The 17,973-nt window shown below is 34.9% G+C and overlaps 1 protein-coding gene across 3 annotated transcripts in view; it reads left to right on the plus strand.

Moving 5' to 3' along the window:
* The first annotated feature begins 3,797 nt into the window (after positions 1 to 3,797).
* CDH10 (cadherin 10) overlaps positions 3,798 to 17,973 on the plus strand; it is a 100,820-nt gene continuing 86,644 nt past the window's right edge. The window contains exon 1 of one of the 3 annotated variants that reach the window (XM_017738750.1): positions 3,798 to 3,880. The gene's annotated coding sequence lies outside the window, so the exon portion shown is untranslated. The other 2 variants (XM_008637181.2, XM_017738752.1) reach the window with 2 other exon arrangements.

The raw sequence follows: 17,973 nt of genomic DNA on the forward strand, positions 1-17,973 counted from the left end.
CAGCTCCATTCTCTACAATTTTTCTAGCCACCATAAAAGAAAATATTTTCTAGGCAACTGTTGCCAGGCTGTGACTTACCCATAAACCAGTCCATCTTGTACACCGAGGAAGGATACTTTCAGGATTGCGTGAAGAGAGATGGAAAATAATTATGAAAAATGTGTAATAAATTGACTTCTTTTCATATATGCACTAGAATATTTTATGTTATTTTAGTTTTCTTTATTTATAAAAAACAATTCTGGCCTTTGTTAATTTTGGAGCACTTGAGTTTTATTGTTAGGTTGCTGTGCACAATTTTACAGAGATAAAAAATGTATCAAATGTGGAATAAAACCATGGAAAAATAGGATCATCAGGTTCCATACAGGTCATTGCTAAGTTTGTAGTCTTTACAAGCACCACACTGATCCATATTTCATGAGGTCATGATGCTAACTAATGTGCTGTCATGCTCCATGTGGGCCAACACTGAGTGGAGAGAATTTCAGTAGGTAGAACAGATATTTGCCAGTAGAAATGCTTAGGAGAATGGGGTCTAATTCCAGATGTTCCTTTCTCCTCTTTCTTATACCTTTTCATCTTCCTAAAAATGCAACTGTTGGCTTATGGGATCTCTGCCAATATTGTAACCAGAAATGAAAAGAAAGGAAAGCATCTCCACTGTAGTGTGAGTAGTAGATATATAATTTCAGAGGATAAAACTGCTTACCTTGAAGACAGAGACGACAAAAAGCAACCCCACAGTCCCTGGTAAGGTCTTTATCTCTCTGACTTTTCATCTCATGTGCTTCTTTTTTTTTTTTTTTTCCCACCTCAGGTTTCCTTGTTCAGTTGCTGTGAATTTATTCCTTTCCCTCTATTCTGCCTCTGTTTCTTCCTTCTTGCCTCTTTATCAGAAGTATGTTGGTTTTTTTTTCCTTTTCTGGCCAAGAAGAATGACTCCTCCAGCCTCCAACCCTGCTTCTACCACCCTTTCATTATTTTAATGCTCCTTGACCTAATCTGTCCCCATTGGTAAGATTCTGTGACTCAAAGGCCAGCTGTACCCTGTGGAGTTTCACATTCTGCCTTCAAAGCATGAAGGTTGTTTCATTCCTGTGAGAAAATTTCAGCTGTATAATTTTTCCTGATTCTCTGAAATTTAAGTATCATTTTGGCTGAAATGTTTTTAAGTGACTTCTGCCCAAGGCAGACCATCAGTGTAGAAAATTTAATCTTAAATAATTTGTTTGGTAAATTTATAAGTAACTAAAAAAGGACTGTTCTAATGGGAAGTATTAGGCAGTGTTAAAAATAGGTTATGATGCCACCTTGTTTTAAAGTCACTGTCATGTGTATGAATAAGTATATGGTTGAATACGTGTTTTTCCTTACATGTCCATATGCTATCAGTATTCATATGAATTTTAAGCAGCTGACCATATCAACAGAAACAAGAGCTTGTGACAAATTATGGCTTTTCTAGAGTTAAACTTTAACTCTCAAAGTCAGTCGAGTTTAAGGGTACAAGTGTGAATTGCAGTAACTATGCCGGAGTAAATTAGTATCTCTCTAGGATAAGATAGGTTCACTTCAGCTGAATAAAACCCTTGAAGAAATATACCAAAATGCTTCTCAGAAAAGGGAGCAAGCATACAGTCAGGGTCTCTGACCTCCTTTTTCCTGAATTATTCCATTTATTTTCTTGATTTCAAAATTTGGCATAGTTCTCTGTGTGTGTGTGCATGTGTAGAATAGACTTTTTGTGCATATACACAAATTGTTATTTATTACCAACTTCACATTGCCAATGAGAAAAATGTTAAAAAGAACTCAAGTTTTTACCTTAATATTCAACACTTAATATTCTGTTCATCATCCAAAAAGCAGTCCAGCTTAAAAAAGATATATCACAGCCATGTATATGCATTTGCACATATTTTTATCTCCCTTCATCATAATTTAATTTGTTAGTATTACTAAATTGAAAGTGCAACTTCCATTCTAACATAATCCTTAGCATTCAACTATGGGATCAAAGACTAGATCTAATGTTAGGAGACAGAAGCTCAAGTCGGTACAGTCAGAAAAGCAAGTTCCTTTAACTTTACCTTTAGATCAATATTAGAGGATTTGCCCCAAAGAAAAGAATCTTATGCTTCTAGTTTTGCACAAATAAATGTGTAAACTTGGAAGACAGCACAGATGCCTCCATATTGTCAGTTCCACGTGGATTACTGGGAACTGTGAACATATCTTTATATAGTGTAGTGTCAAATGGTGGTAGAGACTAGGAAGCTTGAGTTAGATTCTCCAGTCTTCTCCTTTCCTGTCAAAGCACTGAGAATGAAAGTCTTTGGAAACCAGGAGGAGATGGCCACATGGCAGTTCTGATTTTTACATTGATAAAAGAATGGGAAAGGGAGAAGGAAAGAATATTTTATTTTTTCTACAGAGGTTTTAAACATGGCACTGTGTATTTATGAGCCCAAGTACAACGAAAGTAAATGAATTTGTTTTTCTTGAAGATTGAAAATCTGTCAGTGTAATGAATTTTTCAAAACAAAATAATTTCATATATGACAGTGAAAAGAGATTCCATCTTCCCCCAATACTTGGCATTTTGGTGCTTTACTTGTTTCTATCTCCAGATGATGTCTTCACATGCTAGTATAGCATGTTACTTAAGTGCTGACTTGCTCATCAGCAAAAAGGTTGTGCTTAGGTGATGGGTCATTTCTGTTCCTACTGATGATTACAAATAAGGGGAAGCAACAGCAGGTGGTTGCATTAGGAAATGATACCAGTCGTGGTAAGGATCTTGCTTTTTTTTTTTTTTTTTTGTCATTTCTCCTGACAGCAGCTAAAAACAAGCAGAATAGTTAACAGTGAGCAGCCTAACAATACCCAGTGATCTACATATTTCTGTATTAGATTTACTAATAATGAAATAATTTTCATTGTTACTTTCTTCCTCACTCCCAAATACATTTTTCAGCTCCTGTTTTAAGGAAATCTGGCTTCCCCTTTTTTTTTTTTTGAAGAGTTTTTTGCAACCAGAGAAAGTCTCTTATGACAGTTCTTAGATGGAGCAATACTGACATCCATTGGTTTAATCTTATGTGACTATTTGTTAAATCGCTTCTAACTAATGTACACATAACCCTCTACAGTATCAAAATGAAAGGATTGAACTTGATACGATCCAAGGAGGATTGTGCTAAGTCCAATTTGCTGTATTAGAAACATGAAACCAACACAGATTAACTTGATGAAAAGAAACACATTGCAAAATGTGAAGTCCAAATACAGTGACTAAAATAAAAGCAGGCATCACAAGTATCAACTGGGGAAAAATATTAATGGGGAGTTAGTAGTGGTGCTGAATTTTTTTTTTTAGAACCTCTGGAAATGTAAAATACATCATTTTATATGAACCTGTCTTGTTTTGTATTAACAATAAGGCAAAATAATGAGGTGTGAGGAAAAATGTTATTAATCTAATAGAAAAAGCAGTTCAATGAAGAAAATAATTACTCTATGTTTTCATCTCAGCCCTCAAAGATTTTCCCTTAACTTGGCAGCATGACATTTTTAAATATATATGTATCTTTTATAAGCACTGCTGTAAGACCACTGGTGATACAATAAAGTGGTTACATTTAATGAAGAAAAACACTCCACAAAAAGTGGAGGTGTTTTCAGTATTCATTATTACTACAGGCTAAGCAGATGAGGCTTAGACTTCAAAACCAGAGAACCATTCTGGCAGCGAAGGGAGGGCGACAGGCTTTCACAAAAAAAGCTTTCCGTTTGCTGTACCCTCCCACCGCATTCACTTGCAAATCACTGTGTATTCGGGAAGCCTGCACTTCCCCGGGCTCCAACCTTCCCAGGGTAAGTGCTGCGGCTCCAGCAGCAGCGCCTCTCTCCCGCACCCCTCCGAGGAGGGAGAGTGAGAGGTGTGTGTGTGTGTGAGTGTCTGTGCACGCTGCGGGTGTGTGTGTGTGGTGGTGCCTCTGAATTTTTTTTTTTTTTTTTTTTTTCCCAAAACCAGAAGCTCTGAATGCCAGCCAGTCGGAGGGAGAGCTCCCCCTTCGCTTTGGTTCCGGACTGTCCAGAGTTAAGTGATGCTGAGAGAAAAAGCCTGAGTTAGATCCAAGTAGGATCAGTCTTAAAAAATAACAGGGGAAAACTGACCAAAAAAGGACTCTAATAGCTCGTTTTTCAGTTTGGTTGGGGTGGACACCACTTTCTCAGCAGAATAAAAGGTAGGAACCTTTCTTCTTTTCTTTCTGTTGATATTATTAAAATTACAATATTAGAGCAGTATGTTGTTTAATGCAATTTGTATATTTGTTCTACTGTATACAACTTTTTGAATTTTCGAAATATGTGTCAGGAGTAATGAGACAAGGGATAGGAAATAACTGCTGTGCATTTTCTCCTCGAAGTAAACCGATATCATCATGTGCATTCAAGATTGAAACACTAAGCATTTTATATTTTTTTTTCTCATAGTAAGCAGGCTCTCCTTTGAGCAGCAGTTTCCATCTGTATTCAGTTCTTGCAAATTCAGCATAGGGGGAACAATTCTAATTGAATTGAAAAAAGCACGATGTTTCATAGTGTAACAGTTATGAACATAGCATGAAACATACACATATGTGCCCTCACTTTCTGTATACCTGTGCAAGTCTGTTGCAGCTTTCACTGTTATTTATTCTGCCCTGGACTGAATTTCAGAATAATTATCCACACTCACAGAAAATGCTTCTTATGAAGGAAATCCCTGTGGAGAGGGATAGCAGAGTGGATACAGGCAATATTTCAAATATCTGTACAGAGCTATATGCACACAAATGGGGAAAAAATTACCTGGTTGGACATTTCAGTAAAGGGGGAGTGGAGGGAGAAGGGGAAACCAGGGGGCAGAAGGGAAAAGGTGGAGGGAGGAAAAATTTAGTCCGCACCTGTGTGAGCATTTATTGTCACTGCTGCAATAAAATCCATATTTGATGTGGTGTTAAATTAATGCAGAACAATACAAATCTAAATCCATGCTCCCAACTACTAACTATTGATGGCATTGTCAGCTGCATAAGAAATCTCCAACAGGCTCATACTGTACATGATACTAGTTGCAGCTGTAAAAACCTAACAGCCCTTCAGCTTAGGAGAATGCATCTACACGTGCAATCAGTGACAAATAGCAGCCAGCATTTTAAAACGGACCTATCATCTCTGTTGCTTCCACACAAATGGAGCTGTTGCCTATAATCTTCGTCTTTCATTCCAGTAAAAGCCTCTGTATTATCCCAACATCACTCCTGTTGCTTTGAAGGTATTTTTTTAATTATACAACTTGTTGTGCATGTATGTGCAGATGCATATGTGAGTGTGTGAGTATGTGCACACTGTGAGGAAGCAGATCTGAAAAAATAGTGTCTTTTTTTTTTTTTTTTTTTTTTTTTTCCTTCTTTTAAAGGTAGTAGGCTTTAAATTTACATGGTGATATTACTGGATGGGAAAAGCAGAGAGTGGGAGACTGGAACACACTTCTGAATCTCTAAATCCTTTTCACATATGCCATTTACTAGGAATATTCTGAGCCTGGTACTAGGATTTATTGAGATTTTTACAGCTACACAAAGTTTTATATTAATTGCTTACTTTTTGAATGTAATAACAGTCTGTGCTCCTTTAGAGGAGGAAATGAAAGAAGGAACTTAGGGAACTAAGGAAAGCAAGAAGGAAAGACAGCTTATCTTCCTCAAGAGTTGAAAACCAGCTATTTAGAGTCCCTATGGACTTATGTCAAGAGAGGAATACTTCTCGGATTATGAACTCTTAATCTGGTTTGGGCCTGAGGGAGTCTTCTCATATTTTTATATACTTTGTTACCTAAAAGTTTGAATGAAGAGGTAGTCATTTCTGTAGCAGTTTCTGTTAATTTTAATTCAGATTTATGTCTGTGGTTTTTTATGTGTGGTGTCAAGACAATTTTGTACTCTTAAATAGGAACACTGAAATGTCTGAAGAGTGTTGATTATAATGCATATATTTAAGCGGAAAACTGATTCTGATTATTTGATTTTTTTTGTTACTTTGGATAGCATTGGAAAATATGTCTTGGCTACTTGCCTTGCCAACGATTTATATTTATAATACTTTAAACATTTTGTGGAAAAGAAAATAGCAAAATACATCTTAGAAAGACTGTATGTAGAATCTTATATATTCCTAAATTATCTTTCCGGCTTTGCATTTGAATAAATGAGTATAGATACACTAAAACTTCACACTTGCATGTTCTCAATAGACAAAGGATCCGTGAAGAATGATGAAATACTGAAATGTGCTCACAGTAGACACTGTGGCTACTGTTCTTTTTGTGCTTAGCGGTAGTTGAAAAATGCAGCAAAATAATGTTATATGTGAAGGCGAATGAGCATATGATTAATTAAATTTAGAGAGAGATTCATAAAATACACATATAGACAAGCAAAGCAGTATACAAATTTCAGCTAAGTAATGTAAGTTTTTTTCCTTATTAAATAATTAAATGTAAAAGTCAGAAAAGGTTAATTTGAAGATAGTACACTCTGATTCTGAGAGTGTAATTTCCTGATCTCAGCATGATTTCCCAAGGAAAGAAATGAAATGAATGAAATAGAGCCTGTCTCATCTGGATAATTCTGTGGAGCTGACTTAGTTTTTAGGTCTGCTAACCATATTTACAGGCTGATTGAAAAGGAGTATAATTTTATACCCTATCATACCACTAGGTTGCAGCACTGGTAAAAGGGGTCAAATTAAGACTGAACTACCGTTGAATAGTAGTAATGGGGTGAATATGGGGCTATGATAATATTATTTTAAATTCATTCATTATCGCCTGAAATCATGTTTGTGAAAACCAGGGTGTTTTAACTGGACTTCACAGTATGTCCTTCATAGATTTAAAAAAACCTGCTGTTCATTCTTTGACATTATTATTAATTATGTGACTGACAGAAATGGAAGAAAAACCCTGATTGTTTGGGCAGAATATAAGGGTGTAAGGAACATTTTGTGAGTGACTTCAGTGAACCACATGAATATTTATTCTGTATTACCATTGAATTTGCTATGGGCTTTCTACTAACATACTATTTGATACATCATTTATTGTAAAGGAGGAAAATTGAAATTAGAAAAATAAAAATCATCTTCTTATGAGCAGTTTAAATATGCCTGAAAATATTATGAAGGGTGACTTCAATCCCTGTAAGGATGCCATGCCATAGCACACTTTCATTTGCTCTGAATAGTATATAACTATCAATGAAAGCTCTAAATAAAGGCACAGTTCACTGAAACATTGGATGATTAAAAAAACACACATGCTGCACATCCTGCACCTTCAAATCTACTAATGTGAACTCTTGCTTTATGAGAAAAAAACCCCATAATTCCTCTACTGTCCAACTTCTGGAAAAACTTAAAAGCAAAAAGAAAGAAAAGAAGAAGCAATGGTATTCTGAGCGCTAAATGTCCTCCAAATCTCTCTTTAGGCCAAGAGGAACTCCTGTAATAAAAGTGGCTTGCTTTTTGCTCCCTGGATTTACATCTCTTCAGCTTTGAATCCTTGGCATGGTGACTTCCCTAACATGCCTGTTTCTGTGGGTTAATGACTCTACAATAGAGCAACAGAAAAAAAATCTTCTCTGGGAGCTGTGTGTATTATAATTACCAGGCTGCATTACTGCACACAGAAAAAAAAAAGAACTCAATAGAACCTGAACACTCTTTTTTTCTTTGCTCTGTTTTCATCTGGTGGGAAGCCAGAACATCACCCAACCAAAGGCTATAGAGCTTTTATGTTCCCTCTACTGGCCTATCAGCCTATTTTTTCATATGTGGGCAGTCTGGCAAATATTTACCAGTTGAACCCTTATACACCTTTCTTTTTACATGCAGTCTTCCTGATAATTAAATGTCAGAGACAATTACCTCAAATGTGTGTGTGTCTACAGTAGAGGTAAAACAGGGACAACCTTGATCTTAAACAGGGCTTGCATTCTAGCAAGCAGAATACTGTAAAGTTTCTTTCTTAATTTCACTTTTATATCAAGCCTTTTATTACTTGACTTTTTCTGCAAGTCCCAATATTGTTTCTTGCCTTTATTAACTTACATGAAATGGCTAATATTTATCATTTTTTTGGTAAAGAAGTGTGTCCAGCAGGAGGCATAAAGCTCTAGTATCATCTCAGAGGTACTTCCCAGCTTGTCACAGGGCATCTGCTCTGGGATATAAACTCAAGTCTGCTATCTGGAAGTGTGTACCATGTACTAACAGGCTGCATCAGGGAAATAAAAAGATCTAGGAAGTTAATTTGATATAATGAAAAGTAACATGGGAAGTGTCCTTTTTAATATTATTCCCACATGTACATCATTCTTCACATGATGTTTATATTTGTAACTTTATTTTGGCATCTCTTAGTTGTAACTCAAAGTGAAAGTTGAACCATATTTAAAGCAGTAGGGAATCATGTAATGAAGAGAACATTTATGTGTTTTTATGTAAAGGTAATGATTCAAAAATTAATTGAAAGTAGATATTTCCAGAATTCTGTTTCTCAAAAGCTACAACTGTGTTCTTCTGTTTTCCAAGAAAACCAAAAAACTCTCTCCAAATATTACCTCATGAAGAACTGTATATGGTATGATATATATGAATGTATGTACATGTATGTTTTATGATTTTACTGTTAATGTTCCATCACCTACCACATTACAGATTGGGTTTATTGTATCAGCCTATTGCACTGCTTTGCATTACAACATAAAGAACATGACATACCACCACTTATCCAGACCAGATCATGATCCTTAAAGATGAGTGCAAATCCTCATGAACTTTGCAATACTATAATGCCCACATTCTTTGTATAAGAAGAATGTATACCAATGTAATTTGCAGCACTGTTAGCAAGACTCAAAATGAGGTGTCCTAGAGGACTGTTAATTTTTCTTCCCCAAAATAATATCAAATAAATATATAACTGAACTTTTTATTGCATGCATGTGTCTACCACACGTCAGTAGTTCAAATATTTCCATCTGTTTAATGTATGCAAAAATTATCCTTTTAATTGTTATGCTCTCCTAATAGCAAGCACAAGTAAAACAGAGATATACCTGTGTCTAGGACACTTACATGCTGCGCATTCTGTCATTAGTTGCTCTCACAGCCAATTCTTACTTCCACTGGAATCAAGAGAGTTTTGAACATTTCATATCTTACACAAAAAGCAAAATACTTGGAGTAAATCTATGAGTTTTTAAACAAGAACGAGAAAAGATAGAAGAACCCAAAGTATGTGTGATTATTTGGAGGTAATATTGCCAATAGGGGGAGGACGGTTAAGTTTCTTCTGCTTCTCAGAATTCCAAGAAAATTTATCCCATAAATGTATAAATTCCTTTCTCTTAGAAGTAGTGACCTGCCATTTGCCTGATGCCTTTTCCATGGTGCGTGGAACTGGGACCCATAAATGCACATCCATTTTATCTCTGTGTCACCAGAAAATTAGTTAAAAGTGGACATTTAGGTTAGACATTAGGAAGAAATTCTTTGCTCATGGAGTAGTGAGGCACTAGAACAAGTTGTCCAGTGGAGCTGTGGATATCCTATCCACACTAGTGGATGGCATCGCTGCCCATGGTAGGAGGGGGTTGGAAGTACACAATGTTGAAGATCTTTCAGGTCCCCTAGAACCCTGCCCTTTCTATAACTCTATGATAAAACGTCATTGATTCTCTACATCATGAAAATTATAAGTTATACACTTACCATAAGTTTATATGTGCTAATTAGATGGATAAGATTTAATTCTTAAGCTAATGGGTGCTTGTTTGCTTGTTTCTTTTTAAATGTTGAGATTATTCAGAAGATTATCTGGACTTTCAGTTTTTAGAAGTAAATGCAAAACAAAACCCAAGAAAAGTGGAAAGAATAGAAAGAAAAAACCCAACATAATGTGTTTAAAACAAAAACTCCGCAAACACGATGAATTGAAGCAAGAGAATGACAACATTTCAGTTCTTACTTCCTTTCCACCTGTAAGAATAAATTTGAATAACAAATTATGCAAATACTCTTTTACAAAAAGTGTACATCATGCTATAGATCATATTTTCATTATGGCTACAGATATCTCTTATTTTTTTTTAATTTCATTTAGTAGGGAGAAGGTTTTTACATGTCAATACTGTTGCATGCTGTATTATTTTTTCATGCATTGTAATTTTGATTCTGTGATGTAAGCTATGCAGAGCTACTAGCCTGCTCTCATGACTTTCTGCTAAAAAATAAAAGCACTGTTAATCAGAATAGTACTAAGTGGTAAGTAATAATGTAGACCTCAATTTATGAATGAGTTAATGGGGTACACCTAATTACTTTGCAGCCAAATCAAAAAAATTTCCTTGCTTCTGAGATTGCAGAAGTAAGACATTTCATTATGACATGAAATATATTATAAGATCTGCTTAAGCATATTACACCCAAGTTCCCTAAATATACTACTGCTTCCCACTTCCCATGGCCAAGTTTTAAATAGCATTTTTGTCTTCTAATTCTGTTTCTCTTAGGGACAGTTTCCACAGGCTTTTGGCAGAAATTTCTAGAGTCAATAAAAGAGTGGGATGTAAAACACTATCGTGAGAACCGTTTTAGGGAAGTGTGATTGTTTTCCCCTCTGTTGGACAAAGGTTTTTTCTGACATTAAAATGCTGAGATGTGATTAAAATGGGTGAACAGAGTTCCAGGCATATTAGATACATTTGGTTCTCTCCATTACTTGGGGGGATTTTATTAAGTTTCTGATTAAGAAGTTAAAAGCAATTGCGTTATGTGTTACTGGGGCTACTTTTTTTTCTGGTAGTCACAACTGAATGGCACGTAAACAGATAGAGATAGATGGATTTTCCTCTCTAGTGGTACTCTATTATAAAATTGCTTATTCTATTCCTTAAAATTTCCCTTATTAAGTGGTTTCAAACCAAATAATACCCTGATCCATTTGATTAATTTGAGAAAACCTTTCTTAAGGTGGAAAATATATTCTATGTTTATTCGTTTATATTATTTAGATAGTCTTTAATCATTCTGATGACCAGAATAAACTGATGTCATCTCTAAAATTTAAGCACAGTGTGTGGAATATACGTACAGGATGGAAAATTAAGACAAAATCATACATTTCTTCTTTCTATCCTTGATTAGCAAGGCATCTGAATCACTCTGAAACGTGTGCTATTTGTGAATATATCCTAATTGTCGTTGGTTTCCTCTAGTTTTTTATTTGAGTTCAGGATAACAGGAAATAGAAAAGGAAAAAGAACTAAGACATAGTGCATTATAGTAATAATCCCATTAAAGTTTTGATGAATATAAATCTTCTAGAGAATTGAAGAATTTATAATGCGACTAAAAAAGGTCACTAGGCTTGAGATATTCTAGATAGGTAGCCTAAAATTTTACGATAATGAAGGAGAAACCAGTTATTTAAGCTATGAAATCAGAAGGGATTTTTTTTTTAAATACCAGTATAAATACATTTCTCTGGTTTCAAGGGTTTAAATGCATTTGCTATATTGTGCTTCAGAACAGAACTTACAACTTACAAATGAGCTTTTAAACAACAACCACTTAGCTGAGTTACAACCAGTGGTAAAGCTCAAAGTAGTTCAGCCTTCTAAATTACAGGACCAAAACCTCTATGTTAACAGAGCAGCAAGTTCTTGTTAAATTTCAGGTTCTGTACATTCCATTCTCCATAGCTGCAGCCATCAAGATCCAACCAGTAAGTGCTTGTGTATGTGGGGTTTGAGGTTGTTTTGCCACTTGGACAGGCTGTGAAAGTCAGGTCTAATGGGATAAAAGCGGCCTAGGTGGATCAGCCCCACAGCTGCCAGTTAAACGGTTCCAGCTGAATCTCTGGGAAAGCACCCAGGCAGTTTTCCCTTAGAGGTATCCATGACCATTGGGTCATTTTAGTGATGTGACTGGTTCCTTGTTACTCTGTGCATGCAGGTCGGAGTCCATTTCTGCTTCTAGTATATAAAAATCCTTCTTTTCACAAAAAAAAAAAAAAAGAAGCGGAAAAAAAAAAAGAAGCGGAAAAAAAAAGTAAATCGTGATATTCCAGCACTAAAGAACTAATTCCTGGACAAGTTTAGAAGCTATTTAGTTAACATTTTAGCGCATTAAAACTGGGATATTAGTTATGAGGAAAATAAAATGAAAAAATGTGATGTCATAATGGCATGATGACAGGAAAAAAAAACTTTAAAGTATTCAGTTCTATCTAAGTAAATGGAATTCATCTCAATGATTCTAATGTTTAATCAAGCACTGACTTTTGAAGAGTAATCCATTAGTGCTTTAAAATATATGAGCTAAAATGAAGTGATGTGCAGAAAAAATGTTTGAAGGTAGCTTAATATGTTTCTGTACAATCAGAAATACTGATGATGAAGATCAGGAGAATACTGACACAAACATATTTCTTTTATAATCTTAACATTTTTCTTTAAAGGAAAAAGCTATAGGGACTTGTAATTTGCTGTGGAATTAGTAGTTTTATTTTCTGAGATGCTTGGTTTCTTTCTGGTCAGAGGTTATGAACCATTTTTTAATGGTTCTTTTTCTGGAATTTTAATAGATAAATGTGCTACATAAAATAATTGCCAGTGAAGTGATTATGGTTTGAGTTTTTTTGTCCTACATGGGCTATGGGGTTTGGTTTTGGTTTGGTTTTATGCAGTTATCCACTCCAAGCTGTTCATGTCAGAGAGTAATACTCTTCATAAGGGATGAGGTTTTGCCATGGGAATAGAAAAGCATTCATCTGACAATATGATATCCTACAAGCTAGAAATAGAGTTTCTTCAGTTTTCACATTATATACCACACAGCTTTTTTAAGAGCTCACTAAATTTGAGATAAACTTTTTTTTTTATTATTTTTTTAAATTGCGGTTGGGAGGGAAAATTGAGTGAAGAAATAATTCATAATTCATATGTTGTTGAAGTTTCACAAATTTTCCTCAGGGGAAACTATATATACATTGTTGATGGTTTTGGAGTTATTTTTTCTTATGTCTTTTCAGTTTTTATTAATATACTGGATATATTTTTACTTCCCTGTCCAATAGCAGAAATATATAATTCTAAATGTCCACAGCTTGCTCTTTGCAATTTGTAGGAAACTTAAGCTGTAGCATAACAATATTTTTCTCCATTAACTCTGTGGTAAGTCTCTTCATTTCAGTAGTTTGTCAAAGTAAGCAGAATGATATTCATAACTTGCTAACAAAATTGAAAGTCGAATAATGAAGACATTTCTTGTGCAATTCCCTGAAAAGTTTGTTCAGATGGGAACCTTAGGAATGCAGATATTTTTAATCTTTTGGTGCCATCTCGTGGCAAGAGGATAATTATATGAAACAAAGACGTAGTCTTTTCCAGCACATATTTTCTAAGCCTACCAACAATATACCTTGCTTTAGAGATATATATGTATGTATGAATTTTAATAGTGACTGTAAAATAACAAACCAATTCAGGCATAGGACAAAACCATCTTTGTTTTTTGGGTTTTTTCCTTTTGAAGAGCCTATGAGTATTGATTGGAGAAATCTCACAGAAATTGACTGTCATTACCACATAGAAATAGATTTTTAGTCTGCTGTGTTAGTTCTCTGTAGCATACTTAACTGGTTCAAGGCATTTGTGAACATATTTTTATTGTAGTAGTGCATTACATCTCTGTAGAATACTTTAATATTTAGCTAGCTCAAGGCAATATTCACTTCAGCATCCTGTAACGTTTAAGAGAAAGCCAGGGTCTGTGATAGCATTCTTGTTTTTCATTTTATTTTCTTGTTTTGGCTTGGGAAAATTCATACCAGCCTGCATCCAAAAAAAGACCAAGAACAGCACAGGAATGCTGTATATTTTCCTGGTATTTTCATTGAAATTCAGCAAAATGAGTGGTTTTGGTTGTGCTAAATGAATACTAGCTTAATACCTTTATATTTAAAGATAATGCTTGTAGGTATCTGCAATCAGTATAGATCACATTCTTAATTTCTGAAGGAGTTTTCTGTGTGATAATCCATATTTGCTTACTTATCTCTAGCTTCCAGTCTGATGAAAGTTTCTAGATGCAAATATACTATTCTCTGTAAAGAGCAGGAAAGAGAATCAAGATGACAATCCTGCTTTTACTTAAGGTGGGGGTTCTCATTCTTTCAAAAGTAAAGATGTTTTTATTATTTTTTTACAAAAATAATAATTATTATAGTCTTGTTCAAATAACATTCAAATATGCTGTAGTGATTGAAAATCAGTGTCAGATTATTACTTTGTGAGTTATTATAATATCCTCCCAGCTGAAGGAGTAAATACTATCAATCAAAATTAGTACAAAATTAGAACACTGTTTTAAGATCTCATCTTTTCTTTTAATGTCAGATTATTTGATCATTTGATCATTATATGATCATTTCTTTCTGTACACATGACCAATACTGCCTGTGTAGTATATGCTTTCTTATTTGTACAGAAAATAAAAATATTAGGAGGATAAAAATTCAAGATATCTTTTCTAGCAATTATATGATAAATATTAAAATGTTAGTCGCTAGAATGTGACTTTTAATAAGCAATCACTAGCTGAGGTAGCACTGTGATAAGTTCAGTGTACTATGATAAGTCAATCAACAGCTGAAGCATTCATTTTGGATGGTTAGAGATTGTGTGATTTCTCTGATTAGGATTATCTAGACATAAAACTCCCTATCAGCTAGAATGAAGAGAAGAATCATAACATTAGTGTAATAAGATACAGAATTTCAACAGTTTTGTACAGGTATGTGGAAATGTGATTATTTTCTCCTCATCCCAGTAAAACTCTCTTAACAGTTAAGTATTGAATACTTCTCTCTCTTTCTATATCTGCCTCTTGTAATAGACTTTGCCAACAAAATTAAAGTGGTGACTTAACAAAAGAAAGAGTTGCAATTGCTCATTCCAGTGAACTGACATGATGTGAATTCCCTTACAAGAAAGACAAATCTAATTATGTGTCATAGTTTTGATAGGAACATGGACAGAAAAGTGTGAAGCTTAAGGCCTTACAAATTAAATCTTAAAAAAGTTTTCTAGAAAGTTATTTACCAACATTATATCTTCTTAAATTCTTATTCTGGGTTAATACATATTTGTTTACTCATGTCAGTTTAATTTTCTTGCTGTTACATTTAATACAAACTTAGTACAAAATATTTTAAAGAATATTAAGGAGGGGGAAAGTAAAATTCTGTTATATGTTTTGAACTGATTTTTTTACATTTGGTTTAAGGCATTTTTAAAATGTGCTTACTTCTAAAAGCTTCAGGTAAGGCAGGCAGTATACTTCACCTGAAACATGGAATGAGATGGGTAAAAAACCAAGCACAGGTACAGAAAGATGATGTAGCATGCCGTAAGTCACCAAAGAGGAAGTCTCCCATGAGATGAGATTAAGAGAATTTGCAGACAGTGTTGTGTGGATAAGAGGGAGGTAAAATCATTTTAAGGGACAAAAAGAGTATGTAGACAGTTAGGAAAGTGTTTTAGAAAGATGAAATAATTCAATCTATCAATGTGTTCTTTGAAGTTAGGGAGGGAAGAGGAAACATGGTCAATTGAAGTGATTCTTCTTATTTGTGGAGCTTCTGGAGGTGAAAAGTTAATGATTTTGTGATTATCTTCAGAAAAGCCTGGAAATGTGTACAGGACAATTTCAGAATATGTTTTTGAAAGAATTGCTAGAATCTCCTCATCTCTGTTGTAAAATCCCTTGTATTTCATCTCTGCAAATTGCACCTGTTGAACAGTAGATTTTGCTCTTTCAATCCCAGTGTGCATAATTTAGTTAGAATTTTAGGTAGGTAAATATATTATTTATGCTGGAAACTGTTAGATCCTGTGTATAAAGGAGAGACTGAAAAGTGTCTGTCACCAAACTTGTCTAGATGATCAAAAGGAAAAAATGCTTTTTAAAACTGTTTCTAGGGTTAGTCTGTCAGATAAGGTTGATTGCTGATCTGTGGAACTTGTGTATTTAGTGTGTTCTCCTGACGGTCAAAATAATTTATATCTAGTGTGACGACCAGTTAGTCTAAGCAACACATGCCTAAGCTGTGGCAGTGAAAGAAAAAAATTCATCCTTCTGTACAGCTGCAGTAGTAAATAACTGACATGTTTCAGGGCCCACGAGCCGACAGAGATTTTAAACAAGACATAAAGGTCACAACAGCACAGGTTCCTGACAATCATGGGTGCTGTTCTTACATGCACAATGTAGCTGCACCATCTTTTCAGACATGTGCAGAAACAGTCTGAATGAGTTTGTAGCTGTGACTTTGTCCTTTGGAGGCTGCAGTACTTAGGACAAACTGGGAAGGGCTATTTAAATAGAAAAGAGAACTGCTAAATTAAAAGTAGTGACACTGATCTGTAATTTTTGGCATTAGGTTAAAAGATCTTACCTTTGCCAAAGTAAACTTGGTTGTTTTCTTGTGAAGGTAAACAGAGAAGCCTAGGTATACATTGCCTGCAAATAAATCCCTTTTTACCTACCCTACCTTTTACAGCGTAGAAATATTTTAAATTGTCTGAGGTATGAATATAGAAATAAGAAAAAAATTAGAATTATCTCTTATTGGACTGATATGATGAAGTAAACATGCTTCAGAAATAAAACTGTTTTTCTGCAATGGATTTATATCCATCCTCTCTGATGTAAAGCACTGTGAAAGACTGTCACTTTTTGGTATTGTTAAGAGAATTCAGGAACAAAAGGCAAAAGGAATTGTACTTCCTTAAAAATGGGAGTGAAATGTCCAGCCTTAACAAATTTTAAAACACCATTTTCCCCTGATTTAACCATAATTTCTTAATAGCCTCACAATATCTTGTGCAGTACAGAAACATTTTCAGAGAAACTAAACCCTTATATCTCTAGAAATGTCTCTCTAACAGCATTCAATCAAGTTCTCCAAGGAAAGCCAAAGGAAAAAAACACCTTTATCTCCAGATAGTCCAGAAGTCTTTATGATAGTTTTAGACCAGACTAGAGCTCTTTTCTAGCTCCTTAGGTGTTTGTGACAACTGATTTACATGAGAAATGAATGGTGACAATTATCAGCTCTCCTCCCTCTTTTTTGTTAGGCCACATTGCTATCCACAAGGGCTTCAAAGATTTTGCACTTCAAAAAGACCACACTAGAGACCCTCTTGCTACTTGAAAAAAAAAATCCTGAAGGAGAGTAAATAAGAGTTAATCTCCCTCTTTCTGTGTGTTTTGGTACTTTCTCTGAAAGGCCTTTTGGTTAACAGCAGCAGTCAGGTGCTCTTGTCAATTAGGCCATGCTTAAAGTGCTGGGTGCTTGTTCAGGCGGAAGAGTCATGCATGTGAAGAACCAGGAGACTCAGGGCTGGACAGCACTGCAGAAGCTCCTCATTGCCAGTGGATTTCTGATGCCCTCTTGTATTGCAAACCTGGAGTTTGTATGCAGAAAACCACAGGAGTCTGAGGGCCAGGGTATGTTGATATATTCATGTGCTGCTGTGTAGGGGAGACCCCAGCATTGCAAAAATTATTTAAGCTTGTGTTTAACTTCCATTACTGTTGACAGGATTTGATCAGATATACAAAGTTCACCACATGTACTTTATTTTTTTTTTTAATTCTGTCCAGATATGCTTTGGGCAACTTCTTCCTTAAACAAAGCTGTGCCTTGTTCTGAGACTAATTTTGTAGCAGAAAAGAAGAATAAAACAGCTCTTTATTCCTGAGGCTAACTTTTTCTAACTTCCAGTTAACCATCAACCTTACATATTTGTCTCAGATCGTGCTTAATAGTACTATGTTCAGAACTTATAATT

The sequence above is a fragment of the Corvus brachyrhynchos genome, unplaced genomic scaffold, assembly GCF_000691975.1.
Source record: "Corvus brachyrhynchos isolate BGI_N302 unplaced genomic scaffold, ASM69197v1 scaffold23, whole genome shotgun sequence".
Lineage (NCBI taxonomy): Eukaryota > Metazoa > Chordata > Aves > Passeriformes > Corvidae > Corvus > Corvus brachyrhynchos.